Below are 12,590 nucleotides of genomic sequence, written 5' to 3' on the forward strand. Positions count from 1 at the left end.
CAATGAGAGGCAAAGCTACAGGTTAACATGGAGCTGGGGGTCGGGAAGAAAGGGGGTGGGGCGAGGGGGGTGGGGCTGTGTGGTTGGAGTGTTTGATGTGAGGGTTGAATTCAATGGTTTGGAAAAATATGAAAAAAAATAGAAAAGAAAGGAGACCTCAGGAGAATTTATTAAAGCCTCCAGCATAGTAAATCGGACAGTGTATTTGAAAAAAGTTTGGAATCAAATTGCAAACACTCTGGATAAATGAATGACAATGAGAAGACGGATGGTCAATGTAGGACTGAAGGTGTTGTATCTGAATACACGTCATAGGTGGAAGTAGGTAAAAGAGATTGTGATGCAAATTGCAATTAGCAGGTGTGATGTGGTGGGCATTACAGAGACGTGGCTGCAAGAAAATCAGGACAGGACGGTAAATATTCAAGGATATGCACTCCATCGAAAAGGCAGGCAGGTGTGCAGAGCGTGGAGAGTTACATTATTTGCAAGAAATGGAACTAAATCAATAGCAACAAACAAAGTGGGGTCAGATGATGCAGAATCTGTGTGTGTAGAGTTGAGGCACACAAAGGTTAAAAAAAACATAAATAGAGTTATCTACAGACCTCCAAACAGTAGTCAGGATGTCGTGCACAAAACCAACTGGTAGAAAAGGCATGTAAGAAAGGCAAGGTTACAGCAATCATATGGGATTTCAATATGCAGGTGGACTAGGAGAACCAGGTTGGTAGTGAATCGCAATAAAAGGACTTTGTGTAATGTCTATGAGATGGATTATTGAAGCAGTTTGTGGTGGAGCTCATGAGGGAGCAGGCAATTCTGGATTTAGTGTTGTGCAATGAGGCAGATTTGATAAGGTAGCAGAAGGTGAAGAAACCCTGAAGAGGCAGTGACCATAATATGATAAATGTACTCTGCAATTTTAGAGGGAACAGTTAGAATCAGAGGTAATGGTATTGCAGTTGACTGAAGGCAACTATAGAGGCATGAGGGAGGAGCTGACTAGAATCGACTGGGAGAGGACCATAGCAGGAGAGACAGTGGAACAGCAATGGCAGGAGTAATCTACGAGGCACAGAAAAATTTCATCTCAAGGAAGAAGTATAATAAAGGGAGGATGAGGCAACCATGGCTGGCCAGGGAAATCTGGGACATCATAAAAGCAAAAACATGAAATGTGGTGAAGAGCAGTGGCAATCCAAAGGATTGGGAAGCCAACAAAAATCAACAGAGGACAATGAGAAATAAGAAATAACGAGGGAGAAAATTAAATATGAGGATAAGCTAGCCAGTAATATGTTTTAAAATGCAAGAGTTTCTTAAGATATATAAAGGGTAAAGGAAAAGCAAAAGTAGACATTTGGCCATTAGAAAATGACCCTGGAGAAGTAGTAATGGGAAATAAAGAAATGACTGAGGAACTGAATAAGTATTTTGCATCAGTCTTTGTGGTGGAAGACATGAGTAATATCCCAAAAATTCAACAGAGTCAGGGCGTGGGGGGCAGAGGTGAGTATGGTGGCCAGAACTGTTAGTTGGCCAAGGCGAAGGTGTTAGAAAAACTGAAAAGTTTGAAAGTGAATAAATCACCATAACCAGACAGGGCAAGCCCCAAAATTCTGAAGGACAAAGCTGAAGAGACAGTGAAGGCTTTAGTAGTGACCTTTGAGGAATCACTGGAGTCAAGGACGGGCCCAGAGGACTGGAAAAATCAGGAATGTACTCCTTGCTTAAGAAGGCATTAGGGAAAAAGATGGGACTTATAGGCCAAATAAACTGAACTCCGTCGTTGGTAGGACTTTGAAGTCTGTTGTGAAGGATGTGGTTTCTAAATATTTGGAAATGCATGGTAAAATAGGGCAACGTCAGCATGATTTCATTGAGGGGAAGTCATGCCTGACAAATCTGGAAGAATTCTTTGCAGAAGTAACGAGCAGGTTAGACCGAGGCGAACCAATGAATGGCATCTATCCGGGCTTCCTGAAGGCATTTGATAAGGTGCCGCATCGGAAGCTGCTGAGTAAGAAAAATGCCCATGGCTTTCAAGGCAAGGTACTAGCATGGATAGAAAGTTGGTTATCTGCCAGAAGGCAGAAAGTGGAGATAAAATTATCCTTGGAGAAAGTGAGGACTGCAGATGCTGGAGATCAGAGCTGAAAATGTGTTGCTGGAAAAGCACAGCAGGTCAGGCAGCATCCAAGGAGCAGGAGAATCGACGTTTCGGACATGAGCCCTTCTTCAGGAATGAGGAGAGTGTGCCAAGCAGGCTAAGACAAAAGGTAGGGAGGAGGGACTTGGGGGAGGGGTGTTGGAAATGCGATAGGTGGAAGGAGGTTAAGGTGAGGGTGATAGGCCGGAGTGCAGGTGGGGGCGGAGAGGTCAGGAAGAAAATTGTAGGTTCGGAAGGTGTTGCTGAGTTCCAACTCTCGAACTCAGCACCACCTTCCTAACCTGCAATCTTCTTCCTGACATCTCCGCCCCCACCCCCACTCCGGTCTATCACCCTCACCTTAACCTTCTTCCACCTATCACATTTCTAACACCCCTCCCCCCAAGTCCCTCCTTCCTATCTTTTATCTTAGCCTGCTTTCTGAAGAAGGGCTCATGCCCGAAACGTCGATTATCCTGCTCCTTGGATGCTGCCTGACCTGCTGCGCTTTTCCAGCAACACATTTTCAGATAAAATTATCCTCTCAGGTTGGAAGCTGGTGACTAGTGCCATTCCACAAGTGTCAATGTTGGGACTACAACTTTTCACTTTATCTATTAATGATCTGGATGAAGGAACTGAGGGCATTCTGGCTAAGTCTGCAGATGATACAAAGGTAGGTGGAGGGACAGATAGTATTGAAGAGGTGGGGAGGCTGCAGAAAAAATTAGACAGGTTTTGAGAGTGGGCAAAGATGTGGCAGACAAAATACAATGTGGGAAAGTGTGAGGTAGTCTACACTTTGGTAGGAAGAATAAAGGCATGGAAACCTTTCTAAATGGAGAGAAAATTCATAAATCCAAAGTGCAAAAAACTTGGGCCTCATAGTACAGATTTCTCTTAAGGTAAACTTTCAGGTTGAGTCAGTAATTTAGGAAGGCAAGTGCAATGTTGTCGTTCATCTTGAGTGGGTGAGAATATAAAAGCAGGGATGCACTTCTGAGGCATTATAAAGCTCTGATCAGACCATATTTAGATTATTTTGAGCAATTCTGGGCCCCATACTTCAGGAAGGATATGTTGGCCCTGGAGCAGATCCAGAGGAGGTCCATGAGAATGACCCCAGGAATGAAATGCTTACCATATGTGGAACATTTAAGGACTCTGGGTCCATACTCGATGGAGTTTAGAAAGAGAAGACGGTGTTTGCAAGGTGTTTCCATGCGCAGGAGAGACAAGGACTTGAAGGCACAGCCTGAAGGTAAAGAGAAGACCCTTTAGAACAGAGATAAGGAGAAACGTCTTCAACCAGAGAGGGATGAATCTGTGGAATTCATTGACACCGAAGGCTGTCGAGGTCAGGTCATTGAGTATATTTAAAACAGAGATAGAAAAGTTCTTGATTGCCAAGGGATACAAGGTTGTGGAGAGAAAGTGGGAAAACGTGGTTGAAAAACCTATCAGCCCTGATTGAATAGTGAAGTGGACTTGATGGGCCGAATGTCTGAATTTCTGCTCCTCTGTCTTATGGTATTATTGTCTTAAGATCTTTCATTATTATACTGACACTTGATGGCCCAAATGGCCTAGCCCCTATTTCGATGTAGGGCTTATTTCCAAAACATTGAATTTCCTGCTCATCGAATGCTGCCTGACCTGCTGTGATTTTCCAGCACCACACTTTTTGACAGATGTTGCAGTGTCCACCATTCACACATTGCAGTGTAGCAACTTACCAAGCCTCCTCTAACATAGAGCTGTGCAGCATTGAACAGACCCTTCAGTTCAATTCATCCATGCCAACCACATATCCTAAATTAATCTAATCTCATTTGCCAGCATTTGGCCCATATCTTCGAGTAAAGAGTGTGGTCTGCAGATGCTGGAGATCAGAGCTGAAAATGTGTTGCTGGTTAAAGCGCAGCAGGTCAGGCAGCATCCAAGGAACAGGAAATTCGACGTTTTGGGCTAAAGCCCATCATCAGGAATGAGGAGAGCTTCTTCAAGGAAGGCATCCTTGCAAGAGGATTCGCAGTAGGTTAAAATCTTTGAGTAAAAACTGAGGTCTGCAGATGCTAGAGATCAGAGCTGAAAATGTGTTGCTGGTTAAAGCGAATTTCCTGTTCCTTGGATGCTGCCTGACCTGCTGTGCTTTAACCAGCAACACATTTTCAGCTCCGATCTCCAGCATCTGCAGACCTCACTTTTTACTCGAAGATTTTAACCTACTGCGAATCCTCTTGCAAGGATGCCTTCCTTGAAGAAGCTCTCCTCATTCCTGATGAAGGGCTTTAGCCCGAAACGTCGAATTTCCTGTTCCTTGGATGCTGCCTGATCTGCTGCGCTTTAACCAGCAACACATTTTCAGTTTTGGCCCATATCTGCCCATATTAAATGTTGTCATTTTACCAGCCTTCAGCACATCCTCCAGCAGTTCACTCCATACACGCACTAGCCTCTACATGAAAAAATTGCCCCTTAGGTCTCTTTTAAAATCTGTCCCCTCTCACCTGAAACCTATGCCCTCTAGATTTGGACACTCTCACTCATGGGGAAAGACCTTGGCTATTGACCTTATCCATGCCCCTCAGGATTTTATAAACTTCTATATGGTCACTCCTCAGCCTCATGTTCCAGACCCAAAACCTCCACCACTAAGAAAGACAAGAGCAAGAAATGCATTCCTATAACACCACCTTCAACTCCTCTCCAGGCTACTCACAGAACTATCTATTGTCAGTTGTGATCTGCCCTGTGTTACCATCCTTGTGCTCTCTTTCAAATGACACTGAGTGCCCCTACCCCACAGTGCACTGAAACACTTCATAAAGGCAACTCATCATAACATGTGGGCGGCACAGTGGCACAGTGGTTAGCACTGCTGCCTCACAGCGCCAGAGACGTGGGTTCAATTCCTGCCTCAGGCGACTGACTGTGTGGAGTTTGCACATTCTCCCCGTGTCTGTGTGGGTTTCCTCCGGGTGCTCCGGTTTCCTCCCCCAGTCCAAAGAATGCGGGTCAGGTGAGTTGGCCATGCTAAATTGCCCATAGTGTTCGGTAAGGGGTAAATGTAGGGGTAGGGGTATGGGTGGGTTGCGCTTCGGCGGGTCGGTGTGGACTTGTCGGGCCGAAGGGACTGTTTCCACACTGTAAGTAATCTAATCTAAAAAAAATCTAATCTAAAACTTTCTAAACTGCAACCTAAAAGGGATGGGCAATAAATACAGGCCTGGCTAGCAAAGCATCCATCCCATGAAAGTAGACAAAGAAAATTTCTACAAACATACAGTCTGTTTCTGTGTATCACATTGCATTATGCATAACACATCATGGCACAGGATTCCTGTTCCTACCAGATGCGCTCAAGAACAGAGTAGGTTCAATTGCATGGAAAATGTTTAACAAATCAAAGTTAATGGAGAATGTAGGAGTACAGGTTAGTGATTAGGTTAATAGTCACCAGAAAACAAAATATAATGAAGGAATAGAATGTAGGAACATCATGTTGCACCAAGGAATTGTACAAGTTTAGGAAAATTTGGTAACAGAATAAACCTCGGGGCTTTATGTCTGAATGTGCAAAGCATTTTGAATAAAATGAAGGAGTAAACAGCCTAAATAGAGATAGTAGATGATTTGCTGGAAATGCCTGCGATGTGGATGCAGGGCAACCTGGTTTAGGAACTGAATATCTAAGGTGAATCAGACCTTTTGCAAAGACACCAAGGTAGGAAAAGGGGGTGGGCTAGCTTTCTTGATGCAAGGGAAGATCAGTATTGCAGTGAAGAATGATATTAGCACTGGAAATGAAAATGCAGAATCAATCTAGATAGAAATAAGAAACATCAAGGGAGACAAGTCCCTGGTAGGAGTAATCTCCAGGTCCTTAAACAATGGTTTTGCAGTGGGGCACAGTACATTCCATGAAGTACTGTGGGTTTATAATAAATGTACAACAATTGTTGTGGGTGATTTTATAAGCTTACTGACTGGATTAATCAAATTGGCAATTAGAGGTTGATTATTGTCACAACAGTTTGAAGGTGCAAAATATTGGTATTGTGTCATGAGATGGGATTAAGTAATGATCCCGAGTGAAGGATCTTTTAGGGAAGAGCGATCATAACATGCAGGAATTTTAAATTCAGTTTGACGGTGAGTTTGTTATCTCACATGAGAGTTCTGGAGTTAAGCAAAAGTAATTTAATTGGCATGAGGATGGATTTGGTAGGATGAGGGTTTGGTTGAACATTATGGCTCAACAATGGAGTTAAAGATACCACAAAAACAAAGACTAAAACAGACAGATTGCGGATGGCCAGTGGCAGACTGAAAGGTTGGGAAACTTTTAAAGATTGACAAAGAGTTATGAAAAAAAAGTAATAAAAAGAGCAAAGGCAAATTTTGAAAGAAGCAAACTATAAAAATGGAGAGCAAAAGCCACGATCCATAAGATATTTAAAGGAAAAAAAGCAGCTGTAATGAATGTTGGGGATCATTCGAGGATGAGAGTAGGCAGTTAATAGTGGGGAACACAGAAATGGCAGAGATGCTATAACAATATTTTTGTTTAGTTTTTGCACTGGGGGACAATAATATCAAACTATTAGTGACTGAAACAACTCCACAGATGCTGGTATCCTGTCACCAGGTCACTCTGAAGAGTCCTTGCTAGTACCACCTCTTCAGAATTAGCTGTCAGAATGCTAGAATTTCTGACACTCTTTTTATCAGTCAGCCTGGGCTTCCTGATTGGATCAGATTAACAGCCCCTATCAGTGAACTCATTCTATGTGGTCCAGCTTGATGATCTTCTTCCAATCACTACAGATACAGGAAATGCAGAATTTATAGAAAGGGAGGAACAGTCATCATCCACGGGAAATAGTACTTGGCAAACTATTGCATTTGAAGGCAGACAAGCCCCTCGGGAGTGATGGCCTACATCCCAAGGTTTTAAAGGGAGTGGCAGCAGAGATAGTATATCCACTGGTTAAAATATTCAAACATTCCCTGAATGTAAAAATGTGAATAAAACACTGTTAATCAATAAGGCAGGGAGTCAGAAAGCAGGAAGCTGTGGCCTAATTAGTTTCACATCTTTTATTGGGTAATTGTGAAAATCCATTATCAAGGAAGTAGAAATATTTGGAGATTTAAAATGCAATCCATCAGAGTTAATAAACTTGTGAAGGCTCATTAGTCTTTACGTAGGTTCAGTTTGATTCTAAATTGATTCTCTTCCTGTAAAGAGAACCTGAGCAGTTTAGGCCTTTAATTTTTTGCAGTTATGAAGAATGAGCAATAAGCTATTTGAGGTAATAAGATGCTGAAGGGGATTGTCAAAGTAAACAGAGACGATGTTACCACTTGTGACACAATCTAGAATGAGAGATCATAGGATGTGTGGTAACAGATGTGAAATGGCATCAAGGAGAAATTACTTCTCTCAAAAGGTCATGAATAAACATGCAGTGGATTTTGGGGTTGTGTACATTCAAGAAGGAGATAGACAGATCTTTGGGTTGTAACGGGTAAAAGGCTATGGGGAGCAGGCAGGAAAGTGGAATTGAGGCCAAGATACAATCAGCCATGATCATATTAAGTGGTGGGGAAAGCTCCTGAGACTGAGCTGCCAATCCAAATGGAATTTTTTTGTTCTTTGTCAACTGTTCTGACCTGCAGTGGAATAAAATTTGTTAACTTTTTACAATGTGTAGTTGAATATACTGATAAAACATTTGGAAGAAGTTTGCACTTTATTGTCAAGAGATGTGCTTTCTCATTTTCAGTAATGATATATAGGAAATGATTCCATTTATTTCTACTTCTGATGGAGAACAACAGGACTATTTGACTGAGATAAGCGCTTGAGTGCCTTTTGCAAATAAGCCAGCAAATTGTGGCTCCGACTCATTGCAGGAGAACTTCCAAAACTAAGGAACTGCTGTTGTTTATAGATAATCTAGAGGCAAAATTAACTGAGGAATTGAGGGATAACGTACTCATATAAAGACACTTTACATTTAATCCTACTTGGAAGGAAGTCACACAATTTATTTTGTCAAAAATGGAGTTGTCATATTGTCAGTAGCAATATGCAGTAATTTTGCAAAAACTTCTATTCCTGGGAGTGAACAATGGAGTTGTTTGCCCAAGATAAGAACTTGAACACATGCTTATCAGCAACCAATGGATTTCCTGCAGATGTGCAGAGTTAGTAATTTTCTTAGAAAAGGAAGCTTTACATTTAGACTCCCTACAGTTTGGAAAAAGGCCATTTGGCCCAACAAGTTCATGTGGACTCTCCAAAGAGTAACTCAACCAGATCATGTGCCTGCCCTATATTTAACCGTGACTAATACATCTCACACTACAGGCAATTTAGTATGGCCAAATTACCTAACCGAAACATCTTTGGATTTTCGGGAGGAAACTCAAGCAGCCACTGGGACAACATGCCAACCCTACACAAACAGTCGCCCGAGGCAGGAATCAAACCCAGGTCCCTTCAGGTTTTAAGGCAGCAATGCTTACCACTGAACCAGTGACTTTGAAGAGCTCTTTGACATCATGTGATATTTGGTTGTTTTGCTTCTTTTTCAAATGTAACTTGGAGAGGTTTTTGTTTTATCTTGCTCAGTTGGAGGAAAGCCTGCAAAAATAAGTTGAATTTGGGAAACGCTTGCAGTGTACAAGCTGCTCAGATTCATCTCTCCCATTTCTGAAAAGAAAATACAATTTGTCAATTCAAGGCGATAAATATGTGTTCATTTAAAGACCAACTGAAGCGCCATCTTAAGCTTAAATTCCCTGAGTAAGCTATGTCTTATCTATTGAGAAATGTTTTTTCCTGTTTCTCTGAAATGAAGGAGAATGTTTTTGTATGTGTGGTTTAGGGATATTTACAGGAACAGACACTTACACTTCAACATAAAGAATAAACGCATCTTTATTCTTTTATAAATCACATAAATGTGATCATTGACAAATTTATTTGATGGATCACTTTTTAAAACCTGGTATGGATAAGGTATTTTTTGGACATCTTGATAACTGGGAACAGTTATTTTATTTTTATATGATGTACTGAGGCAGTGCATTTGTCCAGCCTTGATAATAACAATAACCATGAGCTTAAACATCTGTTGTGCCCAACACTATGCTGCAGGGTATATAATTTGGTGGTTCTCACATTACAAAATGTCCTAACATCTAAGTGTATTGTTAATTGTTCGCCCGCCTGTGAAAATCCTGGAACTGCATAGCAACTCTCCCGTTTCTAAGCTCGAGATCAGAACAGATCACTTTACTGCAACAAAGTGACAATTCCATTGCAAATCAGCTGGAACCAAACCCTGGTCCCTGATGCTGTGAAGCATCTGTACTAACAACTAAGACGCCATGCCAGCCCCTGAGATGAATATCATCAAATCTCGGTATTCTATCAATTTTTAGCTCATCCAGTATCTCAACTCTTTTACTAAGATTTGGACAACATCTTCATCAGTAAATACAGGTGCCTTCTCATGTGTGCCCTCTGCCTTTGTGCACTTGGATCCTTAATTAATCTTATCCCTTTTATCACATTTCTATTTATATATCTGAGAAAGTTACCAAATTAACCCCACTATTCAGAAAAGCAGAACAGAAAACAGGAACTTAGAGATCAGTTGTTAGCAAAGATAATCATTAGCACAAGTCTAGAATATGAATTTCAGCCATTATCCATCCTTTCTTTCCATCCTCTCATCTTCCACTTTATTCTCCTCCCTGTTCCCCTCCTTTTCTTGGCTCTCAATTTGATTAAAATCTGTTACATCTAAGAAGTTCGAATACCAAGATTTATCACTCTGAAGCATTAACTCTATTTTTGCTGTCTCCGTTGATACCTCCACTCAGGGGTGAGACAACAAATTCAAAATCACTTACTTGGTGTGCCAACAACTCATTCACTCATTGGTCAAAGTATTCCTTAACTGCTTCAAGATTATCATTCAAATGATTTATTATGCTCAAGCAGAGTCATTTGATATTTCTGCTTGGTTTAGCAAGGTTAGATCTCATGGAATAAAGGGAGAACTAACCATTTGGATACAGAACTGGCTCAAATGTAGAAGACAAAGGGTGGTGGTGGACAGTTGTTTTTCTGACTGGAGGCCTGTGACCAGTGGAGTGCCACAAGGATCGGTGCTGGGTCCTCTACTTTTTGCCATTTACATAAATGATTTGGATATGAGCATAAGAGGTACAGTTAGTAAGTTTGCAGATGACACCAAAATTGGAAGTGTAGTGGGCAGCTAAGAGGGTTACCTCAGATTACAACAGGATCTGGACCAGGTGGGCCAGTGGGCTGAGAAGTGGCAGATGGAGTTTAATTCAGATAAATTGCGGTGCTGCATTTTGGGAAAGTAAATGGTAAGGTCCTAGGGAGTGTTGCTGAACAAAGAGACCTTGGAGTGCAGGTTCATATCTCCCTGAAAATGGAGTTGCAGGTAGATAGGATAGTGAAGAAGGTATTTGGTATGCTTTCCTTTATTGGTCAGAATATTGAGTACAGGAGTTGGGAGGTCATGTTGCGGCTGTACAGGACATTGGTTAGGCCGCTGCTGGAATATTGTGTGCAATCCTGGTCTCCTTCCTATTGGAAAGATGTTGTGAAACTTGAAAGGGTTCAGAAAAGATTTACAAGGATGTTGCCAGGGTTGGAGGATTTGAGCTACAGGGAGAGGCTAAACAGGCTGGGGCTGTTTTCCCTGGAGTGTCAGAGGCTGAGGGATGACCTTATAGAGATTTACAAAATTATGAGGGGCATGGATAGGATAAATGGACAAATTCTTTTCCCTGGGATAGGGGAGTCCAGAACTAGAGGGCATAGGTTTAGGTGTTTGAGGGGAAAGATATAAAAGAGACCTGAGTGGCAACTTTTTCACATAGAGTGTGGTACGGGTATGGAATGAGCTGCCAGAGGAAGTGGTGGAGGCTGGGACAATTGCAACATTTAAGAGGCATCAGGATGGATATATGAATAGGAAGGTTTTGGAGGGATATGGACTGGGTGCTGGCAGGTGGGACTAGATTGAGTTGGGATATCTGGTCGGCATGGGTGGTTTAGACTGAAGGGTCTGTTTCCATGCTGTACATCTCTATGAGTATGACTCTATCAGTAGACTTGTTTCTTAAATGGTCATTGGAAGACATGTGAATGAAAATGGAATCGTGTAGGTTAGATGGGCTTCAGATTGGTTTCACAGGTCAGTACAACATCAAGGGCTAAAGGCAGTAGCGCTGTAATGATCCTTGTGCTATGTTCCATACCCTCTAGAGTTATGATGAATGAGGGGCTATCTAATTGGGTAATAAGATGGTACAGGAGATTGACAGATGAAATATAGAGAGTATATTGCCTGTTATAGCACAATCAAAAATGAGAGATCATTGGATGTGGGGTAGCAGATTTAAAATAGCATTGAGGAGAAATTATTTTTTTCAAAGGCTCATGAATCAATGTGCAGTGGATTTTAGGACTTTGTGTAAGATTAGGATTTAATCAAGGAGGGGATAAATGAATCTTTGGTTCCTAACTGGGTGAAGGGTTATGGAGAGCAGGCAAATAAATTGAGTCGAGGCCAGGCCACAATCAGCCATGATAATTTAAAATAAAGGAAAATGGTTCTGGGACTGATTTGCTTACTCCCGATCTTAGTTCTTTGGTTCCTTGTCAACTGTTCTGTCCTGCAGTGGATTGCAATTTGTTGACTTCCTCCCATTAACTGTTTGCAATGTGTTAGTTGAATATTCAGATAAAATACTTGGAAAAGGAATGTACCTCTTTATCAAGACATGTGTTTTCTCATTTTCAGTAATGATATCCAGGAAATGATGAAAATTAGTTCTGCTTCTGATGGAGGATCACAGAGATAAGCACTCGAGAGTCTGTTACCTATAAGATAACCGATTAAAGCATCACCTCAGTGCAGGCAGACTGCCAAAACTAAAGAATTGCTGTTATTTATGGGCAATGTAGAGGTTAAACTGAGGAATTGAGGGGATACCTTATTCAAAGCAGGATACTTTATATTTAATCTTGCTTGGATTTCTTATGCTTTGAATGATTGCAGGAGAAGGACTTTACTCAAACTATTTCATCAAGAAGCTTTTGTATTTTCAGTGATAACATATCGTAATTTTGCAAGAGGTTCTACTCCTCATGGTCAACCGCGGCATCGTTTGCTTAAGATAAGTGTTTGAACACTTGTTAACCAGAAGTTTGTGGCTTTCTTCGAAGAGTATGTTGAAAGTTGACTCTGAAGACTTTAAAATTATGTGACTGGTGATATTTATTAGTTTTGCTGTAGATCCTCTGATTGGTCTTTCATGAAAACCAGCGAAAGTAACACCTTAATTTTATGTTTCCTGACCAAACCATACCTTCAAG

General features: G+C 41.4%; 1 protein-coding gene across 3 annotated transcripts in view; it reads right to left on the reverse strand.

The window, feature by feature from the left end:
• LOC132832860 (uncharacterized) overlaps positions 1-12,590 on the reverse strand; it is a 40,219-nt gene that overhangs the window by 10,937 nt on the left and 16,692 nt on the right. For all 3 annotated transcript variants that reach the window (XM_060851049.1, XM_060851048.1, XM_060851046.1), the window contains 2 exons: positions 11,982-12,095; positions 8,690-8,876 (listed from right to left, as the gene is read on the reverse strand). The gene's annotated coding sequence lies outside the window, so the exon portion shown is untranslated. The remainder of the gene's footprint in view (positions 1-8,689; positions 8,877-11,981; positions 12,096-12,590) is intronic.

Source organism: Hemiscyllium ocellatum, chromosome 35 (assembly GCF_020745735.1).
Source record: "Hemiscyllium ocellatum isolate sHemOce1 chromosome 35, sHemOce1.pat.X.cur, whole genome shotgun sequence".
Taxonomy (NCBI): domain Eukaryota; kingdom Metazoa; phylum Chordata; class Chondrichthyes; order Orectolobiformes; family Hemiscylliidae; genus Hemiscyllium; species Hemiscyllium ocellatum.